At 39.2% G+C, this 23422-nt stretch overlaps 1 long non-coding RNA gene across 11 annotated transcripts in view; it reads left to right on the plus strand.

Annotated features, from left to right (window-relative positions):
• LOC124303142 (uncharacterized) overlaps positions 1-22518 on the plus strand; it is a 74918-nt gene extending 52400 nt beyond the window's left edge. For 3 of the 11 annotated variants that reach the window (XR_006907847.1, XR_006907845.1, XR_006907843.1), the window contains 4 exons: positions 4529-4742; positions 21381-21594; positions 21711-21872; positions 21967-22518. This is a non-coding gene — a long non-coding RNA (uncharacterized LOC124303142). Of the gene's footprint in view, positions 1-170; positions 641-4528; positions 4743-11942; positions 12355-14236; positions 14316-14657; positions 14904-17129; positions 18768-20089; positions 20959-21054; positions 21306-21380; positions 21595-21710; positions 21873-21966 lie in introns of those variants that run through there. The other 8 variants (XR_006907849.1, XR_006907851.1, XR_006907846.1 and 5 more) reach the window with 8 other exon arrangements.
• The last annotated feature ends 904 nt before the right edge of the window (positions 22519-23422 follow it).

Raw genomic sequence — 23422 nt, forward strand, 5'->3', positions numbered from 1 at the left:
AAAGTGACGAAACTCCCCTGAGCGCGGACCTTGGACACCCATAAACCGATGGACTTCCCGCTGGGCTCTTTGCAACTGTCAATTTGTTTATTTGATCGGTATTGGCAGTTTCGAAACCTCCTTGTCGTATCGATAAATCAATAAATTATTCCACGTGGCATAACGTCGCCCAGCGTCGGTTCCAAGGGCTTCACGGCTAAACTCCTTGAATACATGGGACTTTAGTTATTTGGTAACGTTTTCATCGTTTCTACGATTTTTTATGGTCAAAAATGAAATCGACCGTGGATGAAGTGAACGCAGAAACATTTTAGTTCCTGTTTATGCTCCGCGTTTCACATATCACACGTACGCTTCATCGATATATCTCAGTGTCAATATTGTGGCTAATAATATGTACAGTTAAAAATAATATACAAATACACACACGCGCGTTTTTACGTGTGCGTAAATACCGGCTAACCAATTAGATTGATTAAGTCGAAGTCACACCTCTCGATAATATTATGTATCTACACGTTACATCTCTTTCATTCTACGATTAATACGAGTTAAGCGGACAGTGGACTGACTTTATCCAGATGACGCGGTCTAATCTGATTGTTTTGAAGATTCTTCAACCCGATTGAAAGACGTTCAGGTATGTTAAAAATAATTCAGGTAAATTGAAAGGAGATCGGATCATTTCAACGCTTAACAGTCAAGTATTTGCTCGTGGTGTCGTGTTTTTTTTTTTTTTAATTTACAAAAGAATTTTGGTCAATAATATACAATGTGTATACGTTCACTCAATGATATAGTATAACCGTATCGCGCTATAATTATTATAATTATACCATATAGTCGTCAAATTATACACATGTTGAAATTGAAATAATAATGACGGTAACTTTGTATCGCATAATCATCGTGGAAAATAAGGATTACGTAAACGTGCAGAAACATGGTATTAAAAATTAATAGTTACATCTATATGCATATGTAATTGTAACCTAACGTGTTTAAATTTCGGCTGCGCTTTGCACAATATTTACTTTCTCGTCGTATTATAACTGCGATATTCAAACACCTGAAACATTTTCGCAATACCTTTGAAGTAACATCGATCTGTGTCAAGTTTTTTTTTTTTTTGCCTAAACTGACAATTTCTCAAAGGTTTTTGATGAACAGAACGATATCCAAATTTTGTATAAGCATCGTGATGCAAATATCACCGAAGGTTGGCTTTAAATTGAGTGAGATAATTAATTTAACCTACTCCGGTAAATAACAAAGCACCAAAAAACCAAGCCACAAACACGCAAACATACATATTTGCAATGAAAAATTCTCGGTAAATCCAAGTAGTGTTGGAGTAAATAACGAAACAGCAAAACTGCACTATATTTTCACAAAGTCGCGTCTATCATATACAAAAAAATTATGCCAAGTCACGTCAACGGGTATAATAAAGTGTGTGAACATTATTATACTCGCACGAATAGCAGCCGTAGAATTGAGTAGACCGGTGAACTTTACACTCGTAAAAGTATTAACAAACAACAAAGCTCGAACGAATTTGCAATTCGAGGCCAAAGCCGCATTATACATTATATGAATTTGTTGTCTTTTTTGAAAGTGGACTCAGTTACGTGATTTTTTATTAATTTTTCACCGAGTGTTGATGACTGTGCAATTTAATGAGCAAATCCGAATGTATACATACCGGGAGGATCTCTTGAAACTTGAAAATGAACCGCGCATGCGCGAGTTTAATCGGCTGTTCGCGCAGGCTGGCCATCCCGAGTTTTCAGCCGTCAAACTTTGTTTCCGGCGGCGATGTAGTTGATGCGAATTTTCGAGGTTAGAATCTCAAATAATTGAGGCAGCGACTCGGCAAGGTTTGGGAAGCATTTGTTATCGGGTCGGAAAGTCGATTCTTCAAAGAACGGTCGGCATTCAACGCTTACGCTCTTTGAAAATTCAAACGCACACATTTTGCGTAGGTTGGCCCGCCTGCATCGCAGACAAAAATATCGCCGCGGGAAGATTTCGCCGACCAATGAGACCGAATTACTCGGCGCATGCGCGGTTCATTTTCAAGTCTCAAGAGATTGTCCCTGTATACGTACAAGCATCGCAGTTCGGCATACACGGTGGGGTTTATCTTTTTAACCAAAGTCAGGTTAGGTTGTCGAAATGTAAGCATGTATTCGTGCGAAGAGAAGCTTCTCTACCGGTTTAATGAAATAGCCTAAATTCAACAACCAGATCGCCGACGGAGCGTGTGGGTTTATAAGGAAACCGGTTCCCGCTTATTCGCAGATGTAATTGTCACGAGCGTATCCTGCAGAGAGCATTCTCAAAATGGACGTTCTGCCTCCGCCATTATTATGCGCATCACGCAACTGCGGGGGAAAAAAATCTCTCACCGCCTACGCGTAATTATCCTGGATGCGTTTCAAGATGCAACGGCATTTCGATCGTGATTAAGCTTCTCTACCGCGTGGAAGCGAGAGGCGATTAACGTGTGATTAAAATTAATGTATTCTGCCTGCTTCAATGAAAATCGCTTATCGAGACGTCGTATTGATAAACCAGTCCTTATACACCCGCGATATCAATGATCAATTACTCAAGTGCATGTTATAATTGTTATGTCACTGTCACTGAGAGAAAGGATTATTTTAGTCAAGCGATATTCGTCCGATTCAACTAAATCCGGCGAACGCGATATACTTGGTTAATTTAACAAAATGCTTCTGTTGGTCCAACGAAATTTAATTGATTCGACTAAACATTTTTTTTTTGAATTGAGACAAATGAATATTTACTTCGCCGCCCGTATCCACGCATTTAGTTTATTCAATGACTAGTTTCTTTCGGTGATACGTGTATTTATTTATTTAGATTAAGTAACTTGACGGGAAATTATAACTGTATATGTAGGGCAAGAACATGCGCTACGAATATGAGATTTCTTTGTGGAACTTCTTCAAGACTCTCGGATAGTTATAACAGCGATACTTGCGTTGACAATATCTTTATTAAAAGAGATTCAATCGAAGGGAAATTTTATACAATAACAATAAATTTATTTACTGATCAGTTTTCTTACGTACAACTTCAATTCAAGCAGCGTAATGCGGTTCTACAATTTATCTTGGCTCTTTATCTGGCATTCAGACATGTCGAAAAATTGGACTGGTGAACGCGTCGATTATCAGATCAATCCTTCTATATTAAAGCATTCATCATATTCGGGTACAGAGATGTCAAGTTTTTATCGTTGAGAATTCAATTCAATACAATTCCTGCGCTTACACGTATTCGGACAATCATAAAACAAAACAAACAAATAACAGGATCTCGATATTTTTATCCATGAAAAATATAACAGCAGTTCAGCGATTACGCGTTGTGAGAATTTGTCCAATTTACGTGGAAGAAAATGGAATGTAGACTTTACATCTCCTGCGGTAAATATATGAGTCAATTCTACATAAAATGTGATAGATCTACCTAAGCACATTCTAATTCTTACTATTTGTTTCGTAACTCTCATTATCGGATTTGTGAAAAAGTCCTGTCCGTGTATTCACCGCAGAAGATATAAAAACTACAACATTTTTCTTTCCGCGTATACTTCCAAGCAACAACCAATGATAAACAAAGTTATTATACGATATTTGCAGACGGTATACTTCATTTCGATTATCATGATCTGCAATATTTGATCCATATCTTCTTTTCTCTTTTTCTTTCACCAATGTTTGTGATTGATAAACTGCAATCTGTCTCTCTCTCTCTCTCTCTCTCTCTCTCTCTCTCTCTCTCTCTCTCTCTCTCTCTCTCTCTCTCTCTCTGGGGAAAACTTTCCAGTTCGAAATATTGACCAAAAGTCCATTTCGTTCCGTTTCTAAACGCATATGCGTGTAAGTAGGTAACAAGTAAACACGAAACGGAATACTTGTGTACTTGACCGTATTCTTGTGTGTACCTTGTGCCTATATTTTACACACGCTTGTACCAACCACGCGTAATAGATTATATTATACACTGAGAAAAATTTTTCAATCATTTGTTACAGTAACTAGAAAAATTGAGTAAAACAGGTATCGTTAAAAAAACTGTTTGAATATTGTTGAAATTAGGAAAAACGAGGTGCGCCTAACCATTTTGCGCTATCGTCGATCCTTTTTTGGTTATCGCAACGCAAAATCAGTTTCTGAGGTTTACTCCACTTTTTTAGTTAAACAAGGCTTTAACGTCAATTTATCGTTGCACAAGCGTCGAATTTTCGCAACAGTTGCAAGAAAATATAGCAACATTGATCGTAATGAGAAAGAACAGTAACGGATAGAAAACTAATTTTCATTTTCTACCTAGAACTATATTTTTCGATTGTGGTAGAAAATGAAAATAGTTAAGGCGCAATCAGGAGCTGTCGCATATATTCCTGTGGAAAATTTGGGATTCGGTAAATAAACAAATCTTTTACTTAGTTACCTGTTATACTTGGCTGAGATGTCCGAAATGATTGTTTCAGGTTTGGGGAACGAGGCTGCTTTGCAGAAGTTGTTGAAACAACGTGATGATGAGGTTGGAAGAAGAGAGGTGAAAAGAGAGAAGAAAGAACGTGCGATAAATCGTTGCAGACCTTGTTATACATATACTCTTGTATAAAAATTGGAAAAAGAAAAGTCGAGTTACAAAATGAAAAAAAAGATGTTTTATTACGTCTGCATCACGTTTCGCGAACGGTACGAAAACAATCAACTTCGTTAACCTCGCTGATTAACCGGGTTAATCCAACAAATTGCTACACATATTTACTGTATTTATTTTTGATTAATTTTACATATGTGAGCAGACTTTCACCTCTCGATTTCAGAGGGATAATAATAAACTGTACGTGCAGATTGTTATTTATCATTCCATTGTTCAACCGAATGTATTGAAATTCAACGGTCACCGACAAAAGCTTGTAACAATGCCAAGGAATAATTTGTAACGGCGTTTATTTTCGAAATTGATCAAGTTCACATCGAAAAGAACTCATGAAATTGTGGCGGCATTGAAATTCCGAATTTTAAAACTTCCGAAATTGCGAAAACGAGAAATTCAAAAAATCTGAAACATCGAAATTCCGGATGACCGAAGATTTTTAGTTGCGAGAATTTCCGGCTTGGTGAAATTTCACCTCTTTGATCTTTCTTTGTTTTGGATTTTCGACATTCTTACGTTCGGAATCCTGGTCGTTCTGATTTTCGGTTTTTGTGATTTTTTACACCCATTCAGGTACATTTTAATCTTCCGAATTTTACTCTACGTAAACTTTGTCTTTTGAAATTTCGCTCTATCCCAACTTGATATTTCGTAATTTTGAGTCGTCGAAAGTTTGTCGTTTCCTCAAAGTACGATTTCTTTACTTCAAATTTCGCCCCAAAATAATTCGGAATTAGGCGCTTTCGTAACTTTTCATTTAATTTTCAGTAATATTCAACCCCAATACTTATATATATATATATATATATATATATATATATATATATATGTATATACAGTACGAACACATAAACACACGATGTAAGTAAGTGTCGGGTGAAAGAGTCGGGACGCCGAAAATATACGCGGCGTCGAAAGTCTTCGAATGTGAAGAGTGTCGAGTACAGAGGAACGATAGGCGCCTCTTATACATGCGGCGCAGCTCGAAGCTGACGAGAGAAATCATAATTTCGAGAGTCGAGATTAATAACACATATATAACGTAGGAGATTCTATAAGCACAAGCGTATGGCTGTATTATTTTTGGTCGGTGAACCCGCGAATCCCCCGCTGTGCATGCAGTGGCGAGCCTTCGAAATCAGTTTATTTGTCGATAAAATCAAGGAAATAAAACATCACACCACGTAGTTGCCAGTATAAATATTTACACAACGCGAGTCCGTGGCTGTGCGGTGAGTTAGACGCGCGTGGTTTTTTATCGGGGACAAAAATATAAAAAAAAAAAATACCGAATTAGTTGAATTATTTTTTGTATCACGTCAAAATCCGTCAGCTACTTTAATTTCATTCGAATCAACTTTCCCGTCAGAATTTCAAGCGTTCGTCAACGGTTACATTCCGGCGTTGCGACGATACTGTGTCGCAAAATTTCTTCGAAGTTTCTCACAATCGGATAATTTTTGCGTGTTCAGTCAGCGAGCAAAATGAGCCCGAAAACATTGGAATATGATCAAAAACATCGGAGTTTATAAATTGTTTTGAACGTTCTGATTATAAGAAGCCTTTTTTCAAATTATTCGTATCTTAGCTTGCGTTGTGCGAATTCGATTAGATTCATTTCGATCACATAGCAGAAATTTTTTTTCATTCGTGTTTCGCTATGTCAGCGTGCGAATAAAAATTTTGGAGATTTTGAAAAACGTTTTTTCTTTACTTTTTAACTTTTGTTATTAAAACAGTCCAGCCGATTCGTTGTCAAAAAAAAGATTAGGCGATATTCGTTATCCCGTTTGCTCAATTTATTCGTTAATTTCGAATCAAATTGGGTGGCTGAGCTCTTTGACCTGTGGAAAAACACTTTTTCGATCCAAGTGCACGCCGGCACACTGAGAGAAATTTTTAGTACCGGTTACCGTTCGGTCCTTAACTATTTTCATTCTCTATCACAATCGAAAAATATATTTCTAGGTAGAAAATGAAAATTACTTTTCTATCCGTTACTGTTCTTTCTCATTACGATCGCTGTTCGCTATATTTTCTTGCAATCGTTGCGAAAATTTAACGCTCGTGCAACGATAAATCGACGCTAAAGCCTTGTTTAACTAAAAAAGTAGATTAAACCTCGCAAACTGATTTTGCGTTGCGATAACCAAAAAAGGATCGACGATAGCGCAAAATGGTTAGGCGTACCTCGTTTTTCCTAATTTCAACAATATTCAAACAGTTTTTTTAACGATACCTGTTTTACTAAATTTTTCTAGTTACTGTAACATGTTAAATTTTTCTCCGTGTATTCGATGGATTATAACCGAACACCCGTTACGTCGTAGAAAGCCCGATTTGACCCAATGATGGTAGGGAGGGTCATGGCTGACGCCCACGCTGCCCAGGTGTTCAAGATTAATATAAAGCTAGGAAACCGATTGGCCACACACTGACTAAAGCTGGAAGGACAAAGACGCGTTTTTAGGATCGATACAGACACACACGCGTCCAAACGACGTCCGTATCTCCCTAAATTTACGTAACCACGGGATTTATACCGTATCAGATTATATTCGCGACGAAACAAACTACGCGGTTTTTGTAACCACATTTCGAAGAGCTGCTTGTGTAGAAACGATCGTCTGGAACCCTGACTCAAAAGATATTACATATTTGAATAAACGAGTATTACACTTGGCTGTCCGAAGTTATACGTTAGGAGTTTTGAATCAGTTTCTCCATTCGTCGTTTGTTCTGAGAATCGTTTGAATTTCCCGCCAAAGGATATACCGCAGATACGCGTGTCAACTTGTCCTTACTCCGGTAAAAATCTTACCAGATTACGACAAATGTCGAACTCTGTTCGTAATCTGATTTGCTAAATTTGAGACGTACAGTTGGAGAGTAAATTTTGAACCATAGGGAAAAACCCTGACCTCAGGATCTTAAAAGTAAACACTGGTTTCGCGGTCGGAGAGTCCTGTGACATTTACAATGTTTTAAAGCTTTTTATTAGAAAGCTCGAGCCGTATCTCGGAATTAAAATAGAAGAAAGTGGATTTGCAAATTGGCTACGCAAGAAACGGCGTTTTTCATACAATTTATGGTTCATCGAAGTCTCTCGATACAGACCGACTCCTCGAGGTGATAAATTAGCGAGATTGCGGATTCGATTTTTGAAGCGTTGACGAACCGGCGGCTAAAAGCATTTTTAAGGAACGAATTATAAGAGTTTTCTCAAATGCGCGTAATTGCGAGCTCTTGTTTGAGGTAACAGTTTACCGCGACATGACGTCACTACCCTACTACCTATCACATCTGACACCACGTGAAACGATATTTCAAAAAAGCAGACTCACGTGCTGACTCGCGCGAGCGGGTGTAATTACAATATCCAAAGACGTTATAGGTGATAATGCGACATCTGCTCACGATCCTTCACATATATATATATACGTATATATATATATTTATATTAAGGTATCCGGTTCGAAAGACGAACCTATATACGTGCAACATAACAATTATCAGGAATCGTGCATTCTACAAGACAGAGGAAACGTGCACCGAAGTTTACACCAATCCATGTACACGTTACAAGCATTCGGTTAGTTAGGGTGGTTCATTGTTGACTTTCGTTTTCTAAGATGCCACTCCAAAAATTTGTGACGAATGCTGAAAAAAAAAATTGTCGTAGAACCTGGAGGAGATAGGAAAATATTTAGAGATCGCTACCGATTATTGTAATATTTTTTATTTGTTTTTACGCGTACACCTTACGGGCTTACGTATATACGTTAGTTTATTGTTTTTTGTACAGTGGTCCAGTTAATCGTTCACCGATCAACGGCAAACAGCGCCTAACGATTCCGCAGTTGGCTGTTCTCGTCTTTTATCCGAAAGATTAATCGCCTCGGAGAAATTTGGATAACAGTTTTTGCTACCGAAATAGGAATATCGCATCACCTTGATGTACCTGTTTCGTTTTCAGTACTGATTTTTATGAACGATGATTAATTGGACCACGATATGAAAAAAATAAACTCTATATATATACATATAAGTCCGTAAGGCGTACGCATAGAAAATAAATAAATAGTATGACAATAATCGGTAGCGAACTCTAAATATTTTCCTACTTTCTTCAGGTTTTACGAAAATTTCTTTTCAGTATTCGCCAGAAAGTTTTCCGAGTGACACCTTGAAAAACAAATAGATTAAAAAATGTACAACCCTACGGTTCGCGTATACAATTTTTTTTTCATACCTATATCCCAGATATATTATACCCGTTTTGACTTCTTCGTATATAATTTGATTAACACGGCATGCAAGTCCAATGATCAGTTCAAGGAAAATAAAATTAGAAAGCATCGGGTTGTAACACACTGTAAAAGTAGTCGCAGCCTTCAACCGTAGTTAACAGGAGATTCGCAGAGGGTGAAAAGAGATATGTGCTTGTGTTCTTTTTTTTATTTCATTTTTTTTTTTTTTTTTTTGTTTCCATTTTTCTGCAAAAAAGGAAAGAAAGAATAAAAAATTTAACGCCGCGTTTCTCCCCTCGGGCGCGAAATGAGACAGTGCGGAAAGTCCGCTGAGCGTCGTAAAGTCCCGCGTTTAAAAACCGCAGCGAAGGCCATACGAGAGAGAGAGCGAGAGAGAGAGAGAGAGAGTTTCATTCGCCATAGACCGAAAAATATATGTACATATTATACGTGGTGTAATTTATCATCATTCCCGCGTTATGCCCGTATAATAGAAACCCGTCCTCGACGTTTATCCGCTGCATGCGCTACCTTCGCTTTGTGTTATTTCTTATCCCAGCAGACACTCGTTCAGCCGTGTAATAGCCGACATAATGTGACCAGCAATAATTCATGGAAAATTGTTGTAACACAGTGGTGACCATATCCCAGAATCGTCGACTGTGGCGTCGTTAATAACATAGTTTCTGGAAAAAAAAAAAAAAAAAAAAAAAAAAACGATGGGGAGAAAAGAGAAGTCGACGATTTTTAAAATTTTTTCTCCATTTTTTACGCTACAAAATATCAAACCTTTGACTCGAAACTGCGAATATTTTATCCTCGAGTGAATATTTCGCGCAAATTTTGTGCTTCGGTTTCGTCAGGGTTCACTTTCTGAGGATAAAATAGAAAAAAAAAACAAATAAGGTGCGGGCAAACCAAATCTTGCGAACAAGAAAATGGCGTCAGCAGCTTTTGCAAGCATTGAAGATAAAAAAAAAATATAAATGATAATCGGGTCGCGGCTGCCGGGCGAAAACATTGCGCAACTATCTTCTACCTAACCGTTCGATTTTTAGCCGGGGTCGTTTAATATAACAGAGGTTACAGAGCGCAGTGCAGCCCCTTAAGAGAGTTTTTCCGCCGAAATTGGCGGGCCGCCAATTTTCCATATCTGGAGCGATGACTAAGAGGCCGAGAGCGCGGACCAATCGGATCCCGGCTCGGTTTCATCGGCCAATCGTGCGCCGTTACCAAAATCCATCTACACCCCAACACGAGGCTTCGGTTAGGCAAGGACGCCTCGGCCCGGCCAATCGAGTCGCAAAGCCCGCGTTTTCTTCCTCTCGTTTTCTTTATTTCTCACCCTTTTTTTTGAGGAGGGACACAAAACCAGCTCTATCTATACACTCCGACTTTCGCCTTTGCCTTCTTTCTCGAAGTAGAAACGAAAATAAAAAAGGAAACGAGGTGAGAAGAGGGAGAGATTCGACCGCGTCGTTGGTTCTCAGTTTTTATTTCATCGTCGCGTAGTTCCAATTTATATATTGTTTATTTATCGGTCTAATATCGCGTAATTGTATCACGTGGTTGACGAATTTTCGTAATTCATCGCACGAGTATTTCTGGTTTTTTTTTTCAGATCCGTGATCTAGGAGGGGATAGATCTTTTCGAGAATCGTCCGGTGAGCTGGTCTTTTTTTCTCGTTTCATTTAAATCGCACGCTCGTTTTAATCGTTATATGTACGCTTCGATCGAGTGTGGATAAAGTATTGTTTGATTAATCACCGCAGATTTGTTACACCTACCGCCTGTTAAATCCGCAGTAATTAATTTATACTTACTTATTATAACTCTATGCTTACGGACTGCACGCGTGTTTACAAACTTTACGACACCACGACGACGACGACGCGTCTGGAGGCCGCGAAGACCAAAGACGTAAAAGGGTCAGTAAGTCAGGGTCTCCTTTCCTGCTGCATTCTTCACTCCCGTTCTCCAACACCTTTCACACACCGCCTCTTGGGCGAGATTGTACGGTTCCGTTTCTCAAGGTCTGGACTCTCGACGCGCATTGTCAGATTCATCCCTGAAGCGACGGCTCGAAACAAGGAATCGAACAATGAGCATCGAGATATTTATGTGGTTAAAAATCGAAGAAGGTGTAAACTGATCTCATCTTGTAGGTGTTGCATAGATAGAATTTTACGAATATCGTAGAATTGCGGGATGATCAAGTTTCGAAACAATTGAAGTTGGCCGCCATTTTGAAACCTGAAGCCGCGGGATTTGAAACAAATTCACGGCACACAATTTTAACGCGTGCTTCGGATTTTCCATCTACGAAGGGAATCGTTTCGAAAGAAACACTGAGAGAAATTTTTATTTCCGGTTACCGCTCAGTCCTTGACTGTTTTCATTTTTTATGACAATCGAAAAATATAGTTCTAGGTAGAAAATGAAAATTACTTTTCTATCCGTTACTGTTCTTTCTCATTACGATCGCTGTTGCTATATTTTCTTGCAACTGTTGCGAAAATTTAACGCTTGTGCAACGATAAATCGATGTTGAAGCCTTGTTTGACTAAAAAAGTGGAGTAAACCTCAGAAACTGATTCAGCGTTGCAATAACCAAAAAAAGGATCGACGACAGTGCAAAATGTTTACGCGCACCTCGTTTTTCCTAATTCCAACAATATTCAAACAGTTTTTTCAAGGATACCTGTTTTACTAAATTTTTCTAGTTACCGTAACAAATGAAATTTTTCTCAGTGAAGAAAAGAAAGGTAATAAACGAGAAGTGGAAGGTCGGGGATCGCGACGAAGGGCCGGAAAGTGGTTTGCCTACTTTTCTGACTTTTGTCGGACTCGGAGCGAGGTTTTAACCCCTTTTTAACCCCTGTCAGTGCGGCAAAGACCCCCCGCAGCTGGTAATTTGTGTTTTGGCAGGTTTCCATCGTAGGCGCGATTCTCGGAACCAATCTTAGCCTAGTCTCTCTGGCGACCCTCGTCCGCAGTGGCCAATGGACATGGAAGTGTGGAAATAGTGGCGAATCGGAGCGGGTCTCTAAACACCCCGCAAGAGGCTCACCCTTCAGAGGTCGTCCTTACGTAAGAAAGTCGGAGAGAAGAACGGCCCAGGGGCAAACGTTTAAATTTAAACCTATGAATAAGTCTTGCCTCAACTCTGCTGGCTCCCTACCCATGGACCGTTGATGCCGATGCTTGTGCTTGTGCTTTTGCTTGTGCAGCCTCCGTTGCGTGTCAACAACTCTAAACCGACGGCGCAAGGGTTACAGCCAAGATGGAAAAAGGAGAAGAACTCTAAACCGGAGCTGTTTACGATCGTCCGAGGGATCGGGCCTCGTAAGAAGCGACTCGGGAAGTTGTACCGCTCACGAGTATAAAGTGGCGAAGGTGAGAAGAGAGCCTAACGATGGGAAAACACGCTGAGAAATATGTTATTTGTTAAAGTCACCAGAAAAATTGAGTAAAACAGGTGTCGTTGAAAAAACTGTTTAAAAATCGTTGGAATTACGAAAAACGAGGTACGCCTAACCGTTTTGCGCTATCGTCGATCCTTTTTTGGTAATTGCAACGCAAAATCGGTTTCTTCGGTTTACTCTACTTTTTTAGTTAAACAAGGCTTTAACGTCAATTTATTGCTGCACGAGCATTAAATTTTCGCAACGGTTGCAAGAAAATATAGCAACAGTGATCGTAATCGTAAAGGACTGAACGGTAACCGGAACTAAAAATTTCTCTCAGTGCACGAATCGAAGGTTTTTCCGGCCAGATAGTTTCAAGAGCTCCGGTTACCGAGTTGATACTCTGTGTACGCTTTATTATTATAACCGTCGGAATTCTCTCGCAGTGGTCGAAACCGTGTCGCTTTAATGAATAATGGTGTACACGCGTTTCGGTGTTGCAGTATTTTCCGAAAAGCAGTGCCAACAACTTCAGCGAATCTGTATTATGTTCTCTCACAATTTTTCAAAGCTAACTATTCGCTCCTTCGCACTTGTCAAATAAGACAGATTTTTATCGCCACGTACCGTATATTTTTAATTTCACTCCCACACGCTACGCGTTTGCAGGAAGAAATAACAAAATTACGATGCTCTCGCTTAATTTTAATAATCCTATCGCGGCTCGCGGCATGTTTTTTTTATCTCAATTCGTGCGAAGGATGCAGAGAACGTGTCACAACGGTTTTTAACATCTTCTAGTCCCATTTACCGAACCCAACGCTGTTTGTTGAAATAATTTTCCGAGCGTTAAACACATATTATCACTATTAGCCTCTTGCCTCGGATATTATTCGATCAACCGGAAGTGGGAGGGCTTCCCGTAGCTGATGAACGACGAAACTGAGAACGTATCGAAGTGGACTTGCATCGGCTTCTTGTGATTTTATTTTTATTTTTAAAATTTTTTTTGGCCTCTCTCTCTCTCTCTCTCTCTCTCTCTCTCTCTCTCTCTCTCTCTCTCTCTCTCTCTCTCTCTCTCTCTCTCTCTCTCTCTCTCTCTCTCTCTCTCTCTCTCTCTCGCTCTCTCTCTCTCTCTCTCTCTCTCTCTCTCTCTCTCTGTCTTTTACTTCATTATTCAAGTCACAAAATCTTCGACGAGGTTTCCTCAGCCATGAGACTACATTTTCCATAATCCGCGTGATCTTGCAGCTCTCACTTTTTTTTATACTCATAATCGTTTCACGCCGCAACAGTTGGTCAAGGTTAAAGCAAAGGTGACACGGGGTCAAACATCACGCCGGAGGCTGTACGTATAAATTCAACACCTCGATTTTCACCTTCGAGTTTTCTTTATTATTATTACGCGTATTGGTGTCGACGCGTTAAAGTGTCCAAATTTATAAAACACCGCGTGGGCGTTCAGATAAACCTCGTATAACTTATCGGCTGTACGTGTAACACGGAGAAATATCTGCCCGAGGCTAAAAATCGAAATACACAACGTAAAGCGATGAGACATAATTGCGAGACGTGATGGGTGCCTGTAACTTGAAAAAAAAAAAAAAATTCTATCCATGTCTGATAAATTGCTCATTTTTCATTACAGATACTGTGTTACACGTCTTTAGACGTCTTGTGTTTAACGTTATACGCGCTAGTCGGTGTTGAAAGTTGACTCGAGTATTGAGTAAGTGCAGATTATATACGTAAAGAGAAAAAAAAAAAATTCCAGCATTTTATTTCGCTATCGCTATAAAACCAAACCAATATATAATTTAGTTTTCTTCCCATTTATCGAAATGCAAATGTAGTTCTATTATTTTTCGGGAGAGAGAGAAACTTCAAGGTACAATTGATTATCGGTTCTTCGCAGATTGAATTCTATCATGTGAAGAGGGAAGTATAGGTGTAAGTACCTTGTACACTAATGCACAAAGTGTCAAATCGATCATCGTCGATAAATTTAATAACAATCATATTACACGCTTCCTGTTTCTCCGGCGAACATAAACCGACGAGTTTATACAATTATCAATCTTACAGTATACGATTATAAGCGCGAATATCAGAGTTAAAAATTATTCGATGAACAGGATTGTTTCATCCTGCGAAAATTAGCTGTCACATACGAGTTTCTGCGATAATTACGGCAACCTTTAAACTGTGATTTTCTCAACCACGGTACGAAGTTTCATAAAATCGTGAATATACCGAAGCCAAAATCCTTGTCTTTCAAAGTGTGCATTACAGCCAAGTGCCGGGCAGTAAAGAGCAGGGGAATAATCACAGGCCGAAGAATGTCTACGTATACTAAACCGGAACTTGGGACTAACTTTCGAGTGTTTTTGCGACCGTAAAAGATACACACGCCGCGGCGACGTGAGGAGGATGAGGAGGAGGAAGAGGAGGAATGGTGCGAGGCTGAGAACCGGCGACGTAGGCGTCTCCCATGTGTGTCGCATTTAGCCGATGGGTGTGTAGGTCGCCTGAATACACGTGGGTATAAAAGTCCATCGCGGGCAGTCTTGTGCAGCGGGTTCAGAGCCTTCCTTTCTCGCCCCTCGTCCTCTTCCTCGTCTTCCTCTTCGTCTTTCGCCTTGCCTACGCGGTTTGCGCTCACTCCGACCGAGCGACCGGTTGGCCAGAGTTTCACGTTTCACCAGCTCTGCAAACCAGCCTCGTAAACATTCGCACTTAGGTACCTACTCTTCGGCTGGCGGAGGAAGAATGAAGATAAAAAGAAAAGAGAGAGAGAGAAAAAAAAAGAGAAAAATAAGTGAAAATAAAAAAGAAAGAAACACTTACGTACGATTATTCTCTCCTTAATCAGTTACAACATATGATGCATCATGCGCAGTGATGTGGATCGAGTTACTGCGGTATCAGTTTCAATTTCAACGCTTTACTAATCACGATCTAATTCTACGTGTTTTGCTACCAATTATAAGTACACTGAGAGAAATTTTTTATTCCCGTTACCGCTCAGTCCTTAACTATTTTCATTTTTTACCAAAATCGTAAAATATTGTTCTAGGTAGAAAATGAAAATTACTTTTCTATCCGTTACTGTTCTTTCTCATTACGATCGCTGTTGCTATATTTTCTTGCAACTGTTGCGAAAATTTAACGCTCGTGCAACGATAAATTGACGTTAAAGCCTTGTTTAACTAAAAAAGTGGAGTAAGCCTCAGAAACTGATTTTGCGTTGCGATAACCAAAAAAGGATCGACGATAGCGCAAAATGGTTTCGCGTACCTCGTTTTTCCTAACTCCAACAATATTCAAACAGTTTTGTCAACGATACCTGTTTTACTCAATTTTTCTCGTTACTGTAACAAATGAAATTTTTCTCATTGCGGACGAACGAGTCCGTCGTCATTTTTTCTACGACGAATTCATTTGTCTCGATGCTTTTGAGCTCGAACGGGAATGCCGTCGTTTCACCGATATTGACGATATCTATTTATTATCGGTAACTAAATGCACGTGCATAACATACAGATCAATTATCAAAAAACGTCCGTTGAAGAAAATTTACGATACTTATGTACTTCAAAAATTTCCGCTTAATTTCACCGTTCGATTCTTGATAAATTTCAATAATCTTACGCGTCTAATTTCCAAACAAGGTCAAACAACGCTCTAAAATTGATATTCAATTATACTCCAACTAGTGAAAATTTATTGCGATCGGTGAATATCTCGTCATAGATCTCGCGTAATGTATAATGTACATAAAAGATCAAACAATGGTTATAAGGTACGCCTCTCAAAATCATTCACCAAAACCATCATCGAATAGTAAAGTGCTACGGTGCTAAATATCTTCGTTCTGTCTCAGTAAATACAACATAAACCGAGTCCATTGACCCCGAGCAGTTGAGCTAATCCAGCCCGTTGAATATTCAGCCGTCCCTTCGGAGGCCTCGGGACGACGGGACAGCTGGTCGCGTGCCGAGGGGCCCGCAAGACCCGGTGGGCCCAACCACGATGGGCCCCTTCTTTGCCACGCGTCTACGGGGGCTCGTTAACGAGCCGTGCAGACACGGGTCCGTGGGGTGCGCAGTGTCGTAACTTCGCGTGTTCTTTCCCGCTTGACGAATTTACTACAACGCCCAGGTTTGGCGATTAAAAAATTTTCGCAATGAAGCAGGCCCAAGAAAGTCCCAATAGTCTCTAAAGCGTTTTTCAGATACACTGAATCTGATCTTGGCGCATAATCGGTTCCTTAAAATTGACCTTTATGCCAAAAGAGGAGAATAGAATACCTGATTAATATTTATAACGTATTTTATTTTTTAGAATGGAAATCGTCCAACCTACTCGATGATCGTTTACATGCGATCTGTAATTACAAACTAGAAAAATTCAGCAAAACAGGTATCGTTAAAAAAAAACAGTTTGAATATTGTTGGGATTACGAAAAACGAAAAATTATTGTCGATCCTTTTTTGGTTATTGCAACGCAAAATCAGTTTCTGAGGTTTACTCTACTTTTTTAGTTAAACAAGGCTTTAACGTCAATTTATTCTTGCACAAGCGTTAAATTTTCGCAACATTTGCAAGAAAATATAGCAACAGCGATCGTAATGAGAAAGAACAGTAACGGATACTAGACTTTTCGGTAACGGCTGGAAAACTAATTTTCATTTTCTACCTAAAACTACATTTTTCGATCGTGGTAAAAAATGAAAATAGTCAAGGACTGAGCGCTAACCGGAAGTAAAAATTTCTCTCAGTGCGAGAGGCAGGCACGTGACACGAAAGGGTTTCTTGATAGGTGTAGTTTTCAATTTCAATATCGTCGCTTCGCCACGCCGCAGGCGATGTAGAGAAAGCATGGAGGAGGGAGCGATATTTTATAAATATTCAGTACGTTGAATTTGTTTTTAATATTTATTCCTCAGCGGACAAGCATCGTGTTTTATTATCGTACATGCAGAATGTATTACCTACCGTCTATCGGTATGTACGATATGTTTATAATATATACCACAACAATATCGCAATTTGTGTAATTATCTGCAACTGCGTGGCTGTTCTAAACTATCAATCAAGATCACCGAGACGCCGTCAGAGATCTTTGCGCAAATGTCAATCGAGATTTAACAATAAGCAGAATCACATTTGAATAATCATAATCGCAGGCTCTACGCAGCGGCTCGCAAGTTTGATGTGTCTATGCATAATACATCGCTTTCTATCGTGTATACGATATATATGTGTTTGTAATATTACGAACTAACAAATCGGATATTTCATATAACGTGTTATCACTGGGAAAATAAGGCGAAGCAAGTACGATAACAAAGATATAAATAAGAAAAAAAATTTTTTATTGTACATAAAAAATGTCGCATTTATAATTGTTCATAAGATGTGGAGAACGTAAGAGCAACAAAAGATATCAAGAGACACTTTGCATTACAAAAAGGAAAAATATTACTTAGACCTGCGCAACGATTACGATGATTAGTTTACTTACGTTTTGCACAAATTAGCTCGTAGAAAATAATTTTTTTACATATCTACCGTATCGACTGCAGCATAGAATGCGGTTGAACGAAGTGTGCAAAGACGCAAGAGTAGTTACAAGTGTTACGATTATTCGAGTACATGTGTAATAAAAGTGAGCCGTAAATTTGATAAATCAACCATACGTGCGGTGATAAAGTTATAAGTGTAATTATCGCGAGAGGATTAAGATTATCGGGACAAGAGTGTAAACAATGTGCGTTCAGTGTTCGAGCAGTAGTTAGAATCCGAAAAATATAAGTGGTTAAATAGAAAAAAAGCTTGTTCCAAACGTCTGTATATACCTATCTGTATATACATATCTATATGTATACGACGTACATGCCGCAGCGTTAAACGTGTTTGAAATTTACGAGTCAAAACAATCAATAACCTTTCATAGCATTGTAGCAATACCGAGGTGTGTAACTTGATAACCCTGCAGCAGCTTTTTGCGCTGCGTATACTTATCCCTCAATTCTGACAGAACTCGTAAATTAACTTACTTACATACTTCGCGCTTCGCTCAAACTCGGGGAAAAATTAATAATCGCAGGCTCAGGTCCGCTTGAGTGATAGGAGAAGAAAGCTGACCCGAGATTATTGTGTAACTTGTTAAAAATGCTGGTGAAATCGACGAGAAAATTGAAACTCCAGAATTAAACTTCGGAATTGTCTGTTATTGAAACATGCACTCTTGTGAATCGAAAAACTTTACTAAATTTCACCGAATCTGTGAAAACTGAGAAAACTTGGACGAAGACTCGAGATGTTGAGAACTACTGCCGACCGAAGTCTCGTACTGTAAACTCAGCAAAATCGTCTGCGCAGCTGTACATGCATAAGGTGAAAAACAATTCTCGGTGAATTTGGTCAATTGCATGAAACTTTTACCTTGCGGCAAATAATTGCACGTTTCGCGATGCTTGAGAGGCGTTGCAATAAGGGTCATTGGCACACTTTCCAACTGATGTACACACACACACATATAGATACGAATAAAAAATACGTAAACATTTGCACACCTGCATTATTATATTATATTTTCACCTTCACGCTATGTTGCGTTTCTTCTCTTGAATTTATTCAATTCCTTTTCCAGCGGCTGAAAGCAAGTAGATTTTTAATTCTTGCCTCGCCTTCGTTCGTACGTATTAAAATTATACTACATGCGGAAGTAACGCGTTTTCTTTTTAAAATTGCAGATAAATTTTTATCGTGAGATCTTTGAAATAAAAAAAAAAAAAAAAAAAAAAAACACAGAATCCAGTAACTCTGATATCCAATTTCGAACAATTGTTTTATCAACTATTTTCATAATCAGTAAACTAATTGACTGACCGAAGCTGCTGAGCGTTCGTACACGGCTGTAAATATTGAGAAGTCGCGTACGGTAAAAGAATGTAACGGAGCTCGGCGACTGTTTAGACTTGAATTAAACATTGACTTAGCAACGTGCACGGCGACTCCGAGAAGACAAAGAACCGAAAATGCTCAGAGTGTCGTAGAGTTTGGAAAAACCGACGGTCACTGTAAGTTAGGAGCCGTTCGAGGTGGCTGCACGCACGGCATAGTAATAAAGTGTTATAATCCTGTTACACCCGTCTCGAATATCAATTTATCGACCATTGTTGTTTCTGCTTGGCGAAACTCCATGCACTTTGTACAACTTGTATTGTACCATGTACGTATGTATGTCGAGAGTCGAATAAATCGAATATCAAAAATAAATGTGACGGCGCTCATTTCACAGAACTACACTGAGATAAATTTAATTTGTCGCAGTGACTAGAAGAATTGAGTAAAACAGGTGTCGTTGAAAAAACTGTTTGAATATTGTTGGACTTACGAAAAACGAGGTACGAAAAACGAGGTACAAAACATTGCGAATTTGTGATTTTTTGATCCAGCCGATTTGTGTATAAATATAGGAAAATCGTTCCTCGGAAGAGTTCAAATTTTACGAATCACATACTTCGTCGCATCAATTGCAACCGAAAAAACGAAGCGCTGATGGTATTCAAACAACGGAGCTTCTTGCCCTCACGAACTGGTTTGTTTCGTTGATAAAATTTGGGTTGATTTGTCTAAAATCAAAAGGCTCTTGAAATTAAATTTTTCTTTAACACAACGAAGAATCTAGTTGTCTCTACACTTCATTTTTCTAGGTACAGTACCGGTTACAGTCCATCAACTTCTTAGCCCTTACGCTGCACACCGAGGTCAAAATAATCCCACGGCATGTTCACCTTAAATTCCACATAAAAAATTTCCAAAATAATCTGATTTGATCCAAGATAAATTATGAAATATCGTAAAAATCGTTAATTCTTTCTTATTCCAAAAATTCAATCTCACTCATTCGCAAAACAAATACCTTTTTCCTGTCTCGGAGTATGTCCATATTTTGTTTTTCTTTGTTTTTTTTGTTCTTCTTGAAGCTAAAAATTCAGTGAGTTACGATTGATTTCCCGTTACTTTGTTGTTTTATGAATTTCTTTACCACATTCGAAAGTCAAGTTCACCAAAGATATCCAACTCGCCTTGAAATATCATAATCAAAGAGTATCCCAGAATTTTTTGCAAATTATTTGAATAGATATCACCGTTTCTAAGCAATGATTTTTGACGTGGAGTCTCGAACGATCTTAGTTCGACACCGGTGTTACAAACAATAGGTATGCCGCGCAATGGTTGATTCTAATCTCAGCTCTCTCCTTTCCTCTGAATCAAGGCAAAAAAGAAAAAATAAATAAAAAAATAAATAAAATAAAAATGTATACACTTATAATATAAGAAAAAAAACAACGTGAAAGATTGAAAAAAAAGTCGCTCGATCCGCGATTCTTTCGGCACGAAGGGGGCAGCACAAGGGAAGCAGACCTGAGGGGAGAAAAAGGGGGGCAATCGACCACAACTGCCGTCTGTCGCGGGGATTCCCTACGCCCCCTATCACGCATGGTCGATTTCCAGGACGTGGAAGGGCAGAGGCAAGGCTGCCGACCTTGCAGCAACAGCAACAGCAACAGCAACAGCGGTAACGGCACCGTGTGTTAACCCCCTTTCCTCTCCCTCCCCCGCGCTCTGTACTTTACAACGTTAGGATAAGGGCAAATAGGGGGGTGGGGGGGGGGGGGAGGGTCCGAAATGGGGCACGGGATGCACGATGGAGTTATTGATTTTTCTCCTTCACCCGCGTGCTTGTGCGTTTGTTGTGCACACTTTTACACATACGCGCAATCGTGCACAGACACGTGAAAAAATGGCGGACGTGCCCCGTCTATGGGATGGGGGTGGGGGGTATTTGCTCACTTCGCCGATATGGGCGCAGACAATTTTTCGTGCCCTCGTGCGAAAGAATAACGGCATTGGATTATACGAGATGTGTGTGTATATATATCGTATATGTGTTATAACTTGTAGTTTATATATACGTGTATAATCTTCGCACTTTTGTAGGCACGGAGTTGCGGGGGGCGATTCTGCCTTTCGCTCATGCATGGGGGATAAGAAAGAGGGGGTATTTCCACGCGATGAGGAACATCGTGTAATGTATGGCTGCGATTCTATATGCGCGCGTCGTTTATTTCATCTTGATTACGAAGCTCAGCTGCGGAAATGGATGGAGAAAATTGATGTCACCAATCGCGTTATCTTCTTTATAGGAGAAACTGTGAGTTCTAATTGTAATACATCGCTTTTGCGAGTAACAAGTTTCGCGGATATTATAGAATATATTTTGTGATAAATCCCTTATACCGATCATAGTCAACTTTTTTCTTATTTCAGATGTGAGAAGTACGATGCTTACTTTATTTTCAATTGAGTATTCAGCCGGTGGATGGGAAACAGCAACTCGACTTATCGTCATGGTTTCTTATCCTGTCGCTTCGTCGTGATTAACGACCACGGCTTCGATTCACAACAATGGGCCGAATAATTAGAACAACGGTGATTAAACTACCCGATATATGCTTTCGACGGTATACACTATGGTGCGACGAAGAATTGATTCCAACATTTTCATAATTGTTGAAATTTTCAGCACAAGTCCGAAGGGGTTGGCCTTCCTTTCTTCACGATTTTTTCACCAAAGACCTTTCATCTCTGAATCTATTCATACGACTTTGCCTAGACTAACCAGATATCAAGGATTCCAAAAAAGGCGTTCCAATTATCGTGGTATTAACAACTGACAAATTGCGAATGAAATATTGGAAAATTCAATTATTTATTCGTTTCAATGCAGGTTACAAAAAGTAGCAGCAATACAGTATCAAATGTAACATATCGTATCTTGCAGGGGTGCGTTGCGCTTGTACCCAAGCCAGAACTTAGACTATACTTACTAACTACGACAATGACTGTCTGATATAATATTTTTCATATTCTGCTTAATATAATATATACTGCAATCCTTTGTACTGTTCTAATGTTCAAACTTATTACGAAATGTTTAATGTTAACATACTTTTGCATTTATTTTCGACTTGCACTTCATACTATTAGTTAACATGTTGAAATACTACACACTGACACCCCAACACTTGTATTAAGATTAAGGCGTATTAAATAAACAGCTAAAACTTGGTAATTATATATTCGTAACTTTTCTTACCGACCTTTTCACAACTCCTGTGCAAATTTCCTGTATTTTGGTCAAAGCTCTTGATACATTGGTAGAAGGGGTTGACCTTGCTTTTTTGGCGTTTTTGGATACGGAAATTTTTCCATCTGCAATCGATTTGTGCAATTCTTCTGAGACTGACTGAACCCTTATGAATGCGCTGAGGATATCAAGAACAGCGTTGGACCTGCGATTGAGAAAATTGTTGAAAAGTTCCTGGTTTTTGCAGTTGCCGCTCTTCGGCCGTTGCTCGCAGCGTGTTCGAACTTGGCGCAATCAGGTCCTCTCGTAAAATTACGTCGATATAGCGTACGGATACTGCAATTCGAACATTTTTCGGAATCTTCATATTTTCACCAAAAATCCTAAGGGGTTAGCCTTGCTTTTTTTTAACCAAAAAATCTTTCGTCTCAGAATTGATTTGTATGACTCTTTCCCGACCTATTGGACCCCCAGGTACCCAGAAAATGCAGCGGAAAGTACGTGGGATCATCAGCAGAGAAGTTACGATGAAAAAAGCACCAGAAAAAAAATGTCCAAAACACAGGTTCTCCTTTTTGGCTGTAACTTTTGATCCGTTGCTCGCAGCGTATTGGGACTACGCCCAATCGATTCCTTTGGCAAAATTACGTCGGAATAGTGCCACAACGAATTTATTCCAGCACTTTTCAAAATCGCGAAAATTTTCGCCAAAAATACAAAGGGGTTAACCTTCCTTTTTTTTTGACCAAAAAATCTTTCGTCTCAGAATTAATTTGTACGACTCTTTCCCGACCAATTGGACCCCCAGGAACTCAAAAAACGCAGCGAAAAGAGCCTGGGACCAACAGCAGAGGAATGACGACGAAAAGATCTTCAGCTGAAAAATGTGAAA

Source organism: Neodiprion virginianus, chromosome 1, assembly GCF_021901495.1.
Source record: "Neodiprion virginianus isolate iyNeoVirg1 chromosome 1, iyNeoVirg1.1, whole genome shotgun sequence".
In the NCBI taxonomy this organism is placed as follows: domain Eukaryota; kingdom Metazoa; phylum Arthropoda; class Insecta; order Hymenoptera; family Diprionidae; genus Neodiprion; species Neodiprion virginianus.